The following is a 16,300-nucleotide window of genomic DNA, read 5'->3' as shown; positions in this document are numbered from 1 at the left end:
CACGTGGGCCCCACCCGGAAATCACGTGGGCCCCACGGGGAAATCACGTGGGCCCCACCCGGAAATCTCGTGGGCCCCACGGGGAAATCACGTGGGCCCCACCCGGAAATCACGTGGGCCCCACCCGGAAATCACGTGGGCCCCACCCGGAAATCACGTGGGCCCACCCGGAAATCACGTGGGCCCCACCCGGAAATCACGTGGGCCCCACGGGGAAATCACGTGGGCCCCACCCGGAAATCACGTGGGCCCCACCCGGAAATCACGTGGGCCCCACCCGGAAATCACGTGGGCCCCACCCGGAAATCACGTGGGCCCCACCCGGAAATCACGTGGGCCCCACCCGGAAATCACGTGGGCTCCACCCGGAAATCACGTGGGCCCCACCCGGAAATCACTTGGGCCCCACCCGGAAATCATGTGGGCCCCACCCGGAAATCACGTGGGCCCCACGGGGAAATCACGTGGGCCCCACCCGGAAATCACGTGTGCCCCACCCGGAAATCACGGGGGCCCCACCCGGAAATCACGTGGGCCCCACCCGGAAATCACGTGGGCCCCACCCGGAAATCACGTGGGCCCCACCCGGAAATCACGTGGGCCCCACCCGGAAATCACGTGGGGCCCACCCGGAAATCACGTGGGCCCCACCCGGAAATCACGTGGGCCCCACCCGGAAATCACGTGGGCCCCACCCGGAAATCACGTGGGCCCCACCCGGAAATCACGTGGGCCCAACCCGGAAATCACGTGGGCCCCCAGGGGAAATCACGTGGGCCCACCCGGAAATCACGTGGGCCCCACCCGGAAATCACGAGGGCCCCACCCGGAAATCACGTGGGCCCCACCCGGAAATCACGTGGGCCCCACCCGGAAATCACGTGGGCCCCACCCGGAAATCACGTGGGCCCCACCCGGAAATCACGTGGGGCCCACCCGGAAATCACGTGGGCCCCACCCGGAAATCACGTGGGCCCCACCCGGAAATCACGTGGGCCCCACCCGGAAATCACGTGGGCCCCACCCGGAAATCACGTGGGCCCCACCCGGAAATCACGTGGGCCCCACCCGGAAATCACGTGGGCCCCACCCGGAAATCACGTGGGCCCCACCCGGAAATCACGTGGGCCCCACCCGGAAATCACATGGGCCCCACGGGGAAATCACGTGGGCCCCACCGGGAAATCACGTGGGCCCCACCCGATAATCACGTGGGCCCCACCCGGAAATCACGTGGGCCCCACCCGGAAATCACGTGGGCCCCACCCGGAAATCACGTGGGGCCCACCCGGAAATCACGTGGGCCCCACCCGGAAATCACGTGGGCCCCACCCGGAAATCACGTGGGCCCCACCCGGAAATCACGTGGGCCCCACCCGGAAATCACGTGGGCCCCACCCGGAAATCACGTGGGCCCCACCCGGAAATCACGTGGGCCCCACCCGGAAATCACGTGGGCCCCACGGGGAAATCACGTGGGCCCCACCCGGAAATCACGTGGGGCCCACCCGGAAATCACGTGGGCCCCACGGGGAAATCACGTGGGCCCCACCCGGAAATCACGTGGGCCCCACCCGGAAATCACGTGGGCCCCACGGGGAAATCACGTGGGCCGCACCCGGAAATCACGTGGGGCCCACCCGGAAATCACGTGGCGCCCACCCGGAAATCACGTGGGCCCCACGGGGAAATCACGTGGGCCCCACCCGGAAATCACGTGGGCCCCACGGTGAAATCACGTGGGCCCCACCCGGAAATCACGTGGGCCCCACCCGGAAATCACGTGGGCCCCACCCGGAAATCACGTGGGCCCCACGGGGAAATCACGTGGCCCCACCCGGAAATCACGTGGGCCCCACGGGGAAATCACGTGGGCCCCAACCGGAAATCACGTGGGCCCCACCCGGAAATCACGTGGGCCCCACCCGGAAATCACGTGGGGCCCACCCGGAAATCACGTGGGCCCAACCCGGAAATCACGTGGGCCCCACCCGGAAATCACGTGGGCCCCACCCGGAAATCACGTGGGCCCCACCCGGAAATGACGTGGTCCCCACCCGGAAATCACGTGGGCCCCACCCTGAAATCACGTGGGCCCCACGGGGAAATCACGTGGGCCCCACCCGGAAATCACGTGGGCCCCACCCGGAAATCACGTGGGCCCCACCCGGAAATCACGTGGGCCCCACCCGGAAATCACGTGGGCCCCACGGGGAAATCACGTGGGCCCCACCCGGAAATCACGTGGGCCCCACGGGGAAATCACGTGGGCCCCCAGGGGAAATCACGTGGGCCCCACCCGGAAATCACGTGGGCCCCACCCGGAAATCACGTGGGCCCCACCCGGAAATCACGTGGGCCCCACGGGGAAATCACGTGGGCCCCACCCGGAGATCACGTGGGCCCCACCCGGAAATCACGTGGGCCCCACCCGGAAATCACGTGGGCCCCACCCGGAGATCACGTGGGCCCCACCCGGAGATCACGTGGGCCCCACCCGGAGATCACGTGGGCCCCACCCGGAAATCACGTGGGCCCCACCCGGAAATCACGTGGGCCCCACCCGGAAATCACGTGGGCCCCACGGGGAAATCACGTGGGCCCCACCCGGAAATCACGTGGGCCCCACCCGGAAATCACGTGGGCCCCACGGGGAAATCACGTGGGCCCCCAGGGGAAATCACGTGGGCCCCACCCGGAAATCACGTGGGCCCTACCCGGAAATCACGTGGGCCCTACCCGGAAATCACGTGGGCCCCACGGGGAAATCACGTGGGCCCCACCCGGAAATCACGTGGGGCCCACCCGGAAATCACGTGGGCCCCACGGGGAAATCACGTGGGCCCCACCCGGAAATCACGTGGGCCCCACCCGGAAATCACGTGGGCCCCACGGGGAAATCACGTGGGCCCCACCCGGAAATCACGTGGGGCCCACCCGGAAATCACGTGGCGCCCACCCGGAAATCACGTGGGCCCCACGGGGAAATCACGTGGGCCCCACCCGGAAATCACGTGGGCCCCACGGTGAAATCACGTGGGCCCCACCCGGAAATCACGTGGGCCCCACCCGGAAATCACGTGGGCCCCACCCGGAAATCACGTGGGCCCCACGGGGAAATCACGTGGCCCCACCCGGAAATCACGTGGGCCCCACGGGGAAATCACGTGGGCCCCACCCGGAAATCACGTGGGCCCCACCCGGAAATCACGTGGGCCCCACCCGGAAATCACGTGGGGCCCACCCGGAAATCACGTGGGCCCAACCCGGAAATCACGTGGGCCCCACCCGGAAATCACGTGGGCCCCACCCGGAAATCACGTGGGCCCCACCCAGAAATGACGTGGTCCCCACCCGGAAATCACGTGGGCCCCACCCTGAAATCACGTGGGCCCCACGGGGAAATCACGTGGGCCCCACCCGGAAATCACGTGGGCCCCACCCGGAAATCACGTGGGCCCCACCCGGAAATCACGTTGGCCCCACCCGGAAATCACGTGGGCCCCACGGGGAAATCACGTGTGCCCCACCCGGAAATCACGTGGGCCCCACCCGGAAATCACGTGGGCCCCACCCGGAAATCACGTGGGCCCCACCCGGAAATCACGTGTGCCCCACCGGGAAATCACGTGGGCCCCACCCGGAAATCACGTGGGGCCCACCCGGAAATCACGTGGGCCCCACCCGGAAATCACGTGGGCCCCACCCGGAAATCACGTGGGCCCCACCCGGAAATCACGTGGGCCCCACCCGGAAATCACGTGGGCCCCCAGGGGAAATCACGTGGGCCCACCCGGAAATCACGTGGGCCCCACCCGGAAATCACGAGGGCCCCACCCGGAAATCACGTGGGCCCCACCCGGAAATCACGTGGGCCCCACCCGGAAATCACGTGGGCCCCACCCGGAAATCACGTGGGCCCCACCCGGAAATCACGTGGGCCCCACCCGGAAATCACGTGGGGCCCACCCGGAAATCACGTGGGCCCCACCCGGAAATCAGGTGGGCCCCACCCGGAAATCACGTGGGCCCCACCCGGAAATCTCGTGGGCCCCACCCGGAAATCACGTGGGCCCCACCCGGAAATCACGTGGGCCCCACCCGGAAATCACGTGGGCCCCACCCGGAAATCACGTGGGCCCCACCCGGAAATCACGTGGGCCCCACGGGGAAATCACGTGGGCCCCACCCGGAAATCTCGTGGGCCCCACGGGGAAATCACGTGGGCCCCACCCGGAAATCACGTGGGCCCCACCCGGAAATCACGTGGGCCCCACCCGGAAATCACGTGGGCCCACCCGGAAATCACGTGGGCCCCACCCGGAAATCACGTGGGCCCCACGGGGAAATCACGTGGGCCCCACCCGGAAATCACGTGGGCCCCACCCGGAAATCACGTGGGCCCCACCCGGAAATCACGTGGGCCCCACCCGGAAATCACGTGGGCCCCACCCGGAAATCACGTGGGCCCCACCCGGAAATCACGTGGGCTCCACCCGGAAATCACGTGGGCCCCACCCGGAAATCACTTGGGCCCCACCCGGAAATCATGTGGGCCCCACCCGGAAATCACGTGGGCCCCACGGGGAAATCACGTGGGCCCCACCCGGAAATCACGTGTGCCCCACCCGGAAATCACGGGGGCCCCACCCGGAAATCACGTGGGCCCCACCCGGAAATCACGTGGGCCCCACCCGGAAATCACGTGGGCCCCACCCGGAAATCACGTGGGCCCCACCCGGAAATCACGTGGGGCCCACCCGGAAATCACGTGGGCCCCACCCGGAAATCACGTGGGCCCCACCCGGAAATCACGCGGGCCCCACCCGGAAATCACGTGGGCCCCACCCGGAAATCACGTGGGCCCAACCCGGAAATCACGTGGGCCCCCAGGGGAAATCACGTGGGCCCACCCGGAAATCACGTGGGCCCCACCCGGAAATCACGAGGGCCCCACCCGGAAATCACGTGGGCCCCACCCGGAAATCACGTGGGCCCCACCCGGAAATCACGTGGGCCCCACCCGGAAATCACGTGGGCCCCACCCGAAATCACGTGGGGCCCACCCGGAAATCACGTGGGCCCCACCCGGAAATCACGTGGGCCCCACCCGGAAATCACGTGGGCCCCACCCGGAAATCACGTGGGCCCCACCCGGAAATCACGTGGGCCCCACCCGGAAATCACGTGGGCCCCACCCGGAAATCACGTGGGCCCCACCCGGAAATCACGTGGGCCCCACCAGGAAATCACGTGGGCCCCACCCGGAAATCACGTGGGCCCCACCCGGAAATCACGTGGGCCCCACCCGGAAATCACGTGGGCCCCACCCGGAAATCACGTGGGCCCCACCCGGAAATCACGTGGGCCCCACCCGGAAATCACGTGGGCCCCACCCGGAAATCACGTGGGCCCCACCCGGAAATCACGTGGGCCCCACGGGGAAATCACGTGGGCCCCACCGGGAAATCACGTGGGCCCCACCCGATAATCACGTGGGCCCCACCCGGAAATCACGTGGGCCCCACCCGGAAATCACGTGGGCCCCACCCGGAAATCACGTGGGGCCCACCCGGAAATCACGTGGGCCCCACCCGGAAATCACGTGGGCCCCACCCGGAAATCACGTGGGCCCCACCCGGAAATCACGTGGGCCCCACCCGGAAATCACGTGGGCCCCACCCGGAAATCACGTGGGCCCCACCCGGAAATCACGTGGGCCCCACCCGGAAATCACGTGGGCCCCACGGGGAAATCACGTGGGCCCCACCCGGAAATCACGTGGGGCCCACCCGGAAATCACGTGGGCCCCACGGGGAAATCACGTGGGCCCCACCCGGAAATCACGTGGGCCCCACCCGGAAATCACGTGGGCCCCACGGGGAAATCACGTGGGCCGCACCCGGAAATCACGTGGGGCCCACCCGGAAATCACGTGGCGCCCACCCGGAAATCACGTGGGCCCCACGGGGAAATCACGTGGGCCCCACCCGGAAATCACGTGGGCCCCACGGTGAAATCACGTGGGCCCCACCCGGAAATCACGTGGGCCCCACCCGGAAATCACGTGGGCCCCACCCGGAAATCACGTGGGCCCCACGGGGAAATCACGTGGCCCCACCCGGAAATCACGTGGGCCCCACGGGGAAATCACGTGGGCCCCAACCGGAAATCACGTGGGCCCCACCCGGAAATCACGTGGGCCCCACCCGGAAATCACGTGGGGCCCACCCGGAAATCACGTGGGCCCAACCCGGAAATCACGTGGGCCCCACCCGGAAATCACGTGGGCCCCACCCGGAAATCACGTGGGCCCCACCCGGAAATGACGTGGTCCCCACCCGGAAATCACGTGGGCCCCACCCTGAAATCACGTGGGCCGCACGGGGAAATCACGTGGGCCCCACCCGGAAATCACGTGGGCCCCACCCGGAAATCACGTGGGCCCCACCCGGAAATCACGTGGGCCCCACCCGGAAATCACGTGGGCCCCACGGGGAAATCACGTGGGCCCCACCCGGAAATCACGTGGGCCCCACGGGGAAATCACGTGGGCCCCCAGGGGAAATCACGTGGGCCCCACCCGGAAATCACGTGGGCCCCACCCGGAAATCACGTGGGCCCCACCCGGAAATCACGTGGGCCCCACGGGGAAATCACGTGGGCCCCACCCGGAGATCACGTGGGCCCCACCCGGAAATCACGTGGGCCCCACCCGGAAATCACGTGGGCCCCACCCGGAGATCACGTGGGCCCCACCCGGAGATCACGTGGGCCCCACCCGGAGATCACGTGGGCCCCACCCGGAAATCACGTGGGCCCCACCCGGAAATCACGTGGGCCCCACCCGGAAATCACGTGGGCCCCACGGGGAAATCACGTGGGCCCCACCCGGAAATCACGTGGGCCCCACCCGGAAATCACGTGGGCCCCACGGGGAAATCACGTGGGCCCCCAGGGGAAATCACGTGGGCCCCACCCGGAAATCACGTGGGCCCTACCCGGAAATCACGTGGGCCCTACCCGGAAATCACGTGGGCCCCACGGGGAAATCACGTGGGCCCCACCCGGAAATCACGTGGGCCCCACCCGGAAATCACGTGGGCCCCACCCGGAAATCACGTGGGCCCCACCCGGAAATCACGTGGGCCCCACCCGGAAATCACTTGGGCCCCACCCGGAAATCACGTGGGCCCCACCCGGAAATCACGTGGGCCCCACGGGGAAATCACGTGGGCCCCACCCGGAAATCACGTGTGCCCCACCCGGAAATCACGTGGGCCCCACCCGGAAATCACGTGGGCCCCACCCGGAAATCACGTGGGCCCCACCCGGAAATCACGTGTGCCCCACCGGGAAATCACGTGGGCCCCACCCGGAAATCACGTGGGGCCCACCCGGAAATCACGTGGGCCCCACCCGGAAATCACGTGGGCCCCACCCGGAAATCACGTGGGCCCCACCCGGAAATCACGTGGGCCCCACCCGGAAATCACGTGGGCCCCCAGGGGAAATCACGTGGGCCCACCCGGAAATCACGTGGGCCCCACCCGGAAATCACGAGGGCCCCACCCGGAAATCACGTGGGCCCCACCCGGAAATCACGTGGGCCCCACCCGGAAATCACGTGGGCCCCACCCGGAAATCACGTGGGCCCCACCCGGAAATCACGTGGGCCCCACCCGGAAATCACGTGGGGCCCACCCGGAAATCACGTGGGCCCCACCCGGAAATCAGGTGGGCCCCACCCGGAAATCACGTGGGCCCCACCCGGAAATCTCGTGGGCCCCACCCGGAAATCACGTGGGCCCCACCCGGAAATCACGTGGGCCCCACCCGGAAATCACGTGGGCCCCACCCGGAAATCACGTGGGCCCCACCCGGAAATCACGTGGGCCCCACGGGGAAATCACGTGGGCCCCACCCGGAAATCACGTGGGCCCCACGGGGAAATCACGTGGGCCCCACCCGGAAATCACGTGGGCCCCACCCGGAAATCACGTGGGCCCCACGGGTAAATCACGTGGGCCCCACCCGGAAATCACGTGGGGCCCACCCGGAAATCACGTGGGCCCCAAGGGGAAATCACGTGGGCCCCACCCGGAAATCACGTGGGCCCCACGGGGAAATCACGTGGGCCCCACCCGGAAATCACGTGGGCCCACCCGGAAATCACGTGGGCCCCACCCGGAAATCACGTGGGCCCCACGGGGAAATCACGTGGGCCCCACCCGGAAATCACGTGGGCCCCACCCGGAAATCACGTGGGCCCCACCCGGAAATCACGTGGGCCCCACCCGGAAATCACGTGGGCCCCACCCGGAAATCACGTGGGCCCCACCCGGAAATCACGTGGGCTCCACCCGGAAATCACGTGGGCCCCACCCGGAAATCACTTGGGCCCCTCCCGGAAATCATGTGGGCCCCACCCGGAAATCACGTGGGCCCCACGGGGAAATCACGTGGGCCCCACCCGGAAATCACGTGTGCCCCACCCGGAAATCACGTGGGCCCCACCCGGAAATCACGTGGGCCCCACCCGGAAATCACGTGGGCCCCACCCGGAAATCACGTGGGCCCCACCCGGAAATCACGTGGGGCCCACCCGGAAATCACGTGGGCCCCACCCGGAAATCACGTGGGCCCCACCCGGAAATCACGTGGGCCCCACCCGGAAATCACGTGGGCCCCACCCGGAAATCACGTGGGCCCAACCCGGAAATCACGTGGGCCCCCAGGGGAAATCACGTGGGCCCACCCGGAAATCACGTGGGCCCCACCCGGAAATCACGAGGGCCCCACCCGGAAATCACGTGGGCCCCACCCGGAAATCACGTGGGCCCCACCCGGAAATCACGTGGGCCCCACCCGGAAATCACGTGGGCCCCACCCGGAAATCACGTGGGGCCCACCCGGAAATCACGTGGGCCCCACCCGGAAATCACGTGGGCCCCACCCGGAAATCACGTGGGCCCCACCCGGAAATCACGTGGGCCCCACCCGGAAATCACGTGGGCCCCACCCGGAAATCACGTGGGCCCCACCCGGAAATCACGTGGGCCCCACCCGGAAATCACGTGGGCCCCACCCGGAAATCACGTGGGCCCCACCCGGAAATCACGTGGGCCCCACCCGGAAATCACGTGGGCCCCACCCGGAAATCACGTGGGCCCCACCCGGAAATCACGTGGGCCCCACCCGGAAATCACGTGGGCCCCACCCGGAAATCACGTGGGCCCCACCCGGAAATCACGTGGGCCCCACGGGGAAATCACGTGGGCCCCACCGGGAAATCACGTGGGCCCCACCCGATAATCACGTGGGCCCCACCCGGAAATCACGTGGGCCCCACCCGGAAATCACGTGGGCCCCACCCGGAAATCACGTGGGGCCCACCCGGAAATCACGTGGGCCCCACCCGGAAATCACGTGGGCCCCACCTGGAAATCACGTGGGCCCCACCCGGAAATCACGTGGGCCCCACCCGGAAATCACGTGGGCCCCACCCGGAAATCACGTGGGCCCCACCCGGAAATCACGTGGGCCCCACCCGGAAATCACGTGGGCCCCACGGGGAAATCACGTGGGCCCCACCCGGAAATCACGTGGGGCCCACCCGGAAATCACGTGGGCCCCACGGGGAAATCACGTGGGCCCCACCCGGAAATCACGTGGGCCCCACCCGGAAATCACGTGGGCCCCACGGGGAAATCACGTGGGCCCCACCCGGAAATCACGTGGGGCCCACCCGGAAATCACGTGGCGCCCACCCGGAAATCACGTGGGCCCCACGGGGAAATCACGTGGGCCCCACCCGGAAATCACGTGGGCCCCACGGTGAAATCACGTGGGCCCCACCCGGAAATCACGTGGGCCCCACCCGGAAATCACGTGGGCCCCACCCGGAAATCACGTGGGCCCCACGGGGAAATCACGTGGCCCCACCCGGAAATCACGTGGGCCCCACGGGGAAATCACGTGGGCCCCACCCGGAAATCACGTGGGCCCCACCCGGAAATCACGTGGGCCCCACCCGGAAATCACGTGGGGCCCACCCGGAAATCACGTGGGCCCAACCCGGAAATCACGTGGGCCCCACCCGGAAATCACGTGGGCCCCACCCGGAAATCACGTGGGCCCCACCCAGAAATGACGTGGTCCCCACCCGGAAATCACGTGGGCCCCACCCTGAAATCACGTGGGCCCCACGGGGAAATCACGTGGGCGCCACCCGGAAATCACGTGGGCCCCACCCGGAAATCACGTGGGCCCCACCCGGAAATCACGTTGGCCCCACCCGGAAATCACGTGGGCCCCACGGGGAAATCACGTGGGCCCCACCCGGAAATCACGTGGGCCCCACGGGGAAATCACGTGGGCCCCCAGGGGAAATCACGTGGGCCCCACCCGGAAATCACGTGGGCCCCACCCGGAAATCACGTGGGCCCCACCCGGAAATCACGTGGGCCCCACGGGGAAATCACGTGGGCCCCACCCGGAGATCACGTGGGCCCCACCCGGAAATCACGTGGGCCCCACCCGGAAATCACGTGGGCCCCACCCGGAGATCACGTGGGCCCCACCCGGAGATCACGTGGGCCCCACCCGGAAATCACGTGGGCCCCACCCGGAAATCACGTGGGCCCCACCCGGAAATCACGTGGGCCCCACCCGGAAATCACGTGGGCCCCACGGGGAAATCACGTGGGCCCCACCCGGAAATCACGTGGGCCCCACCCGGAAATCACGTGGGCCCCACGGGGAAATCACGTGGGCCCCCAGGGGAAATCACGTGGGCCCCACCCGGAAATCACGTGGGCCCTACCCGGAAATCACGTGGGCCCTACCCGGAAATCACGTGGGCCCCACGGGGAAATCACGTGGGCCCCACCCGGAAATCACGTGGGCCCCACCCGGAAATCACGTGGGCCCCATCCGGAAATCACGTGGGCCCCACCCGGAAATCACGTGGGCCCCACCCGGAAATAACGTGGGCCCCACCCGGAAATCAGGTGGGCCCCACCCGGAAATCACGTGGGCCCCACGGGGAAATCACGTGGGCCCTCAGGGGAAATCACGTGGGCCCCACCCGGAAATCACGTGGGCCCCACGGGGAAATCACGTGGGCCCCCAGGGGAAATCACGTGGGCCCCACCCGGAAATCACGTGGGCCCCACCCGGAAATCACGTGGGCCCCACCCGGAAATCACGTGGGCCCCACCCGGAAATCACGTGGGCCCCACCCGGAAATCACGTGGGCCCCACCCGGAAATCACGTGGGCCCCACCCGGAAATCACGTGGGCCCCACCCGGAAATCACGTGGGCCCCATGGGGAAATCACGTGGGCCCCACCCGGAAATCACGTGGGCCCCACCCGGAAATCACGTGGGCCCCACGGGGAAATCACGTGGGCCCCCAGGGGAAATCACGTGGGCCCCACCCGGAAATCACTTGGGCCCCACCCGGAAATCACGTGGGCCCCACCCGGAAATCACGTGGGCCCCACCCGGAAATCACGTGGGCCCCACCCGGAAATCACGTGGGCCCCCAGGGGAAATCACGTGGGCCCCACCCGGAAATCACGTGGGCCCCACCCGGAAATCACGTGGGCCCCACGGGGAAATCACGTGGGCCCCACCCGGAAATCACGTGGGCCCCACCCGGAAATCACGTGTGCCCCACCCGGAAATCACGTGGGCCCCACCCGGAAATCACGTGGGCCCCACGGGGAAATCACGTGGGCCCCACCCGGAAATCACGTGGGCCCCACCCGGAAATCACGTGGGCCCCACCCGGAAATCTCGTGGGCCCCACCCGGAAATCACGTGGGCCCCACCGGGAAATCACGTGGGCCCCACCCGGAAATCACGTGGGCCCCACCCGGAAATCACGTGGGCCCCACCCGGAAATCACGTGGGCCCCACCCGGAAATCACGTGGGCCCCACCCGGAAATCTCGTGGGCCCCACCCGGAAATCACGTGGGCCCCACGGGGAAATCACGTGGGCCCCACCCGGAAATCACGTGGGGCCCACCCGGAAATCACGTGGGCCCCACGGGGAAATCACGTGGGCCCCACCCGGAAATCACGTGGGCCCCACGGGGAAATCACGTGGGCCCCCAGGGGAAATCACGTGGGCCCCACCCGGAAATCACGTGGGCCCCACCCGGAAATCACGTGGGCCCCACCCGGAAATCACGTGGGCCCCACCCGGAAATCACGTGGGCCACACCCGGAAATCACGTGGGCCACACCCGGAAATCACGTGGGCCCCACCCGGAAATCACGTGGGGCCCACCCGGAAATCACGTGGGCCCCACCCGGAAATCACGTGGGCCCCACGGGGAAATCACGTGGGCCCCACCCGGAAATCACGTGGGCCCCACCCGGAAATCACGTGGGCCCCACCCGGAAATCACGTGGGCCCCAGGGGAAATCACGTGGGCCCCACCCGGAAATCACGTGGGCCCCACCCGGAAATCACGTGGGCCCCACCCGGAAATCACGTGGGCCCCACGGGGAAATCACGTGGGCCCCATCCGGAAATCACGTGGGCCCCACCCAGAAATCACGTGGGCCCCACCCGGAAATCACGTGGGCCCCACCCGGAAATCACGTGGGCCCCACCCGGAAATCACGTGGGCCCCACCCGGAAATCACGTGGGCCCCACCCGGAAATCACGTGGGCCCCACGGGGAAATCACGTGGGCCCCACCCGGAAATCACGTGGGCCCCACGGGGCAATCACGTGGGCCCCCAGGGGAAATCACGTGGGCCCCACCCGGAAATCACGTGGGCCCCACCCGGAAATCACGTGGGCCCCACCCGGAAATCACGTGGGCCCCACGGGGAAATCACGTGGGCCCCACCCGGAGATCACGTGGGCCCCACCCGGAAATCACGTGGGCCCCACCCGGAAATCACGTGGGCCCCACACGGAAATCACGTGGGCCCCACCCGGAAATCACGTGGGCCCCACCCGGAAATCACGTGGGCCCCACACGGAAATCACGTGGGGCCCACCCGGAAATCACGTGGGGCCCACCCGGAAATCACGTGGGCCCCACCCGGAAATCACGTGGGCCCCACGGGGAAATCACGTAGGCCCCACCCGGAAATCACGTGGGCCCCACCCGGAAATCACGTGGGCCCCACGGGGAAATCACGTGGGCCCCCAGGGGAAATCACGTGGGCCCCACCCGGAAATCACGTGGGCCCCACCCGGAAATCACGTGGGCCCCACGGGGAAATCACGTGGGCCCCACCCGGAAATCACGTGGGCCCCACCCGGAAATCACGTGGGCCCCCAGGGGAAATCACGTGTGCCCCACGGGGAAATCACGTGGGCCCCACCCGGAAATCACGTGGGCCCCACCCGGAAATCACGTGGGCCCCACCCGGAAATCACGTGGGCCCCACCCGGAAATCACGTGGGCCCCACCCGGAAATCACGTGGGCCCCACCCGGAAATCACGTGGGCCCCCAGGGGAAATCACGTGGGCCCCACCCGGAAATCACGTGGGCCCCACCCGGAAATCACGTGGGGCCCACCCGGAAATCACGTGGGCCCCACCCGGAAATCACGTGGGCCCCACCCGGAAATCACGTGGGCCCCACCCGGAAATCACGTGGGCCCCAAGCGGAAATCTCGTGGGCCCCACCCGGAAATCACGTGGGCCCCACGGGGAAATCACGTGGGCCCCACCCGGAAATCACGTGGGGCCCACCCGGAAATCACCTGGGCCCCACGGGGAAATCACGTGGGCCCCACCCGGAAATCACGTGGGCCCCACCCGGAAATCTCGTGGGCCCCACCCGGAAATCACGTGGGCCCCACCCGGAAATCACGTGGGCCCCACCCGGAAATCTCGTGAGCCCCACCCGGAAATCACGTGGGCCCCACGGGGAAATCACGTGGGCCCCACCCGGAAATCACGTGGGGCCCACCCGGAAATCACGAGGGCCCCACGGGGAAATCACGTGGGCCCCACCCGGAAATCACGTGGGCCCCACGGGGAAATCACGTGGGCCCCCAGGGGAAATCACGTGGGCCCCACCCGGAAATCACGTGGGCCCCACCCGGAAATCATGTGGGCCCCACCCGGAAATCACGTGGGCCCCACGGGGAAATCACGTGGGCCCCACCCGGAGATCACGTGGGCCCCACCCGGAAATCACGTGGGCCCCACCCGGAAATCACGTGGGCCCCACCCGGAAATCACGTGGGCCCCACCCGGAAATCACGTGGGCCCCACCCGGAAATCACGTGGGCCACACCCGGAAATCACGTGGGCCACACCCGGAAATCACGTGGGCCCCACCCGGAAATCACGTGGGGCCCACCCGGAAATCACGTGGGCCCCACCCGGAAATCACGTGGGCCCCACGGGGAAATCACGTGGGCCCCACCCGGAAATCATGTGGGCCCCACCCGGAAATCACGTGGGCCCCACCCGGAAATCACGTGGGCCCCAGGGGAAATCACGTGGGCCCCACCCGGAAATCACGTGGGCCCCACCCGGAAATCACGTGGGCCCCACCCGGAAATCACGTGGGCCCCACGGGGAAATCACGTGGGCCCCACCCGGAAATCACGTGGACCCCACCCGGAAATCACGTGGGCCCCACCCGGAAATCACGTGGGCCCCACCCGGAAATCACGTGGGCCCCACCCGGAAATCACGTGGGCCCCACCCGGAAATCACGTGGGCCCCACGGGGAAATCACGTGGGCCCCACCCGGAAATCAGGTGGGCCCCACCCGGAAATCACGTGGGCCCCACGGGGAAATCACGTGGGCCCCCAGGGGAAATCACATGGGCCCCACCCGGAAATCACGTGGGCCCCACCCGGAAATCACGTGGGCCCCACCCGGAAATCACGTGGGCCCCACCCGGAAATCACGTGGGCCCCACCCGGAAATCACGTGGGCCCCACCCGGAAATCACGTGGGCCCCCAGGGGAAATCACGTGGGCCCCACCCGGAAATCACGTGGGCCCCACCCGGAAATCACGTGGGCCCCACCCGGAAATCACGTGGGCCCCACCCGGAAATCACGTGGGCCCCACCGGGAAATCACGTGGGCCCCACCCGGAAATCACGTGGGCCCCACCCGGAAATCACGTGGGCCCCACGGGGAAATCACGTGGGCCCCACCCGGAAATCACGTGGGCCCCACCCGGAAATCACGTGGGCCCCACCCGGAAATCACGTGGGCCCCAGGGGAAATCACGTGGGCCCCACCCGGAAATCACGTGGGCCCCACCCGGAAATCACGTGGGCCCCACCCGGAAATCACGTGGGCCCCACGGGGAAATCACGTGGGCCCCATCCGGAAATCACGTGGGCCCCACCCGGAAATCACGTGGGCCCCACCCGGAAATCACGTGGGCCCCACCCGGAAATCACGTGGGCCCCACCCGGAAATCACGTGGGCCCCACCCGGAAATCACGTGGGCCCCACCCGGAAATCACGTGGGCCCCACGGGGAAATCACGTGGGCCCCACCCGGAAATCACGTGGGCCCCACGGGGCAATCACGTGGGCCCCCAGGGGAAATCACGTGGGCCCCACCCGGAAATCACGTGGGCCCCACCCGGAAATCACGTGGGCCCCACCCGGAAATCACGTGGGCCCCACGGGGAAATCACGTGGGCCCCACCCGGAGATCACGTGGGCCCCACCCGGAAATCACGTGGGCCCCACCCGGAAATCACGTGGGCCCCACCCGGAAATCACGTGGGCCCCACCCGGAAATCACGTGGGCCCCACCCGGAAATCACGTGGGCCCCACACGGAAATCACGTGGGGCCCACCCGGAAATCACGTGGGGCCCACCCGGAAATCACGTGGGCCCCACCCGGAAATCACGTGGGCCCCACGGGGAAATCACGTAGGCCCCACCCGGAAATCACGTGGGCCCCACCCGGAAATCACGTGGGCCCCACGGGGAAATCACGTGGGCCCCCAGGGGAAATCACGTGGGCCCCACCCGGAAATCACGTGGGCCCCACCCGGAAATCACGTGGGCCCCACGGGGAAATCACGTGGGCCCCACCCGGAAATCACGTGGGCCCCACCCGGAAATCACGTGGGCCCCACGGGGAAATCACGTGTGCCCCACGGGGAAATCACGTGGGCCCCACCCGGAAATCACGTGGGCCCCACCCGGAAATCACGTGGGCCCCACCCGGAAATCACGTGGGCCCCACCCGGAAATCACGTGGGCCCCACCCGGAAATCACGTGGGCCCCACCCGGAAATCACGTGGGCCCCCAGGGGAAATCACGTGGGCCCCAC

The sequence above is a fragment of the Ovis canadensis genome, chromosome 16, assembly GCF_042477335.2.
Source record: "Ovis canadensis isolate MfBH-ARS-UI-01 breed Bighorn chromosome 16, ARS-UI_OviCan_v2, whole genome shotgun sequence".
NCBI classification, from domain to species: domain Eukaryota; kingdom Metazoa; phylum Chordata; class Mammalia; order Artiodactyla; family Bovidae; genus Ovis; species Ovis canadensis.
This window is presented reverse-complemented; position numbering follows the sequence as displayed.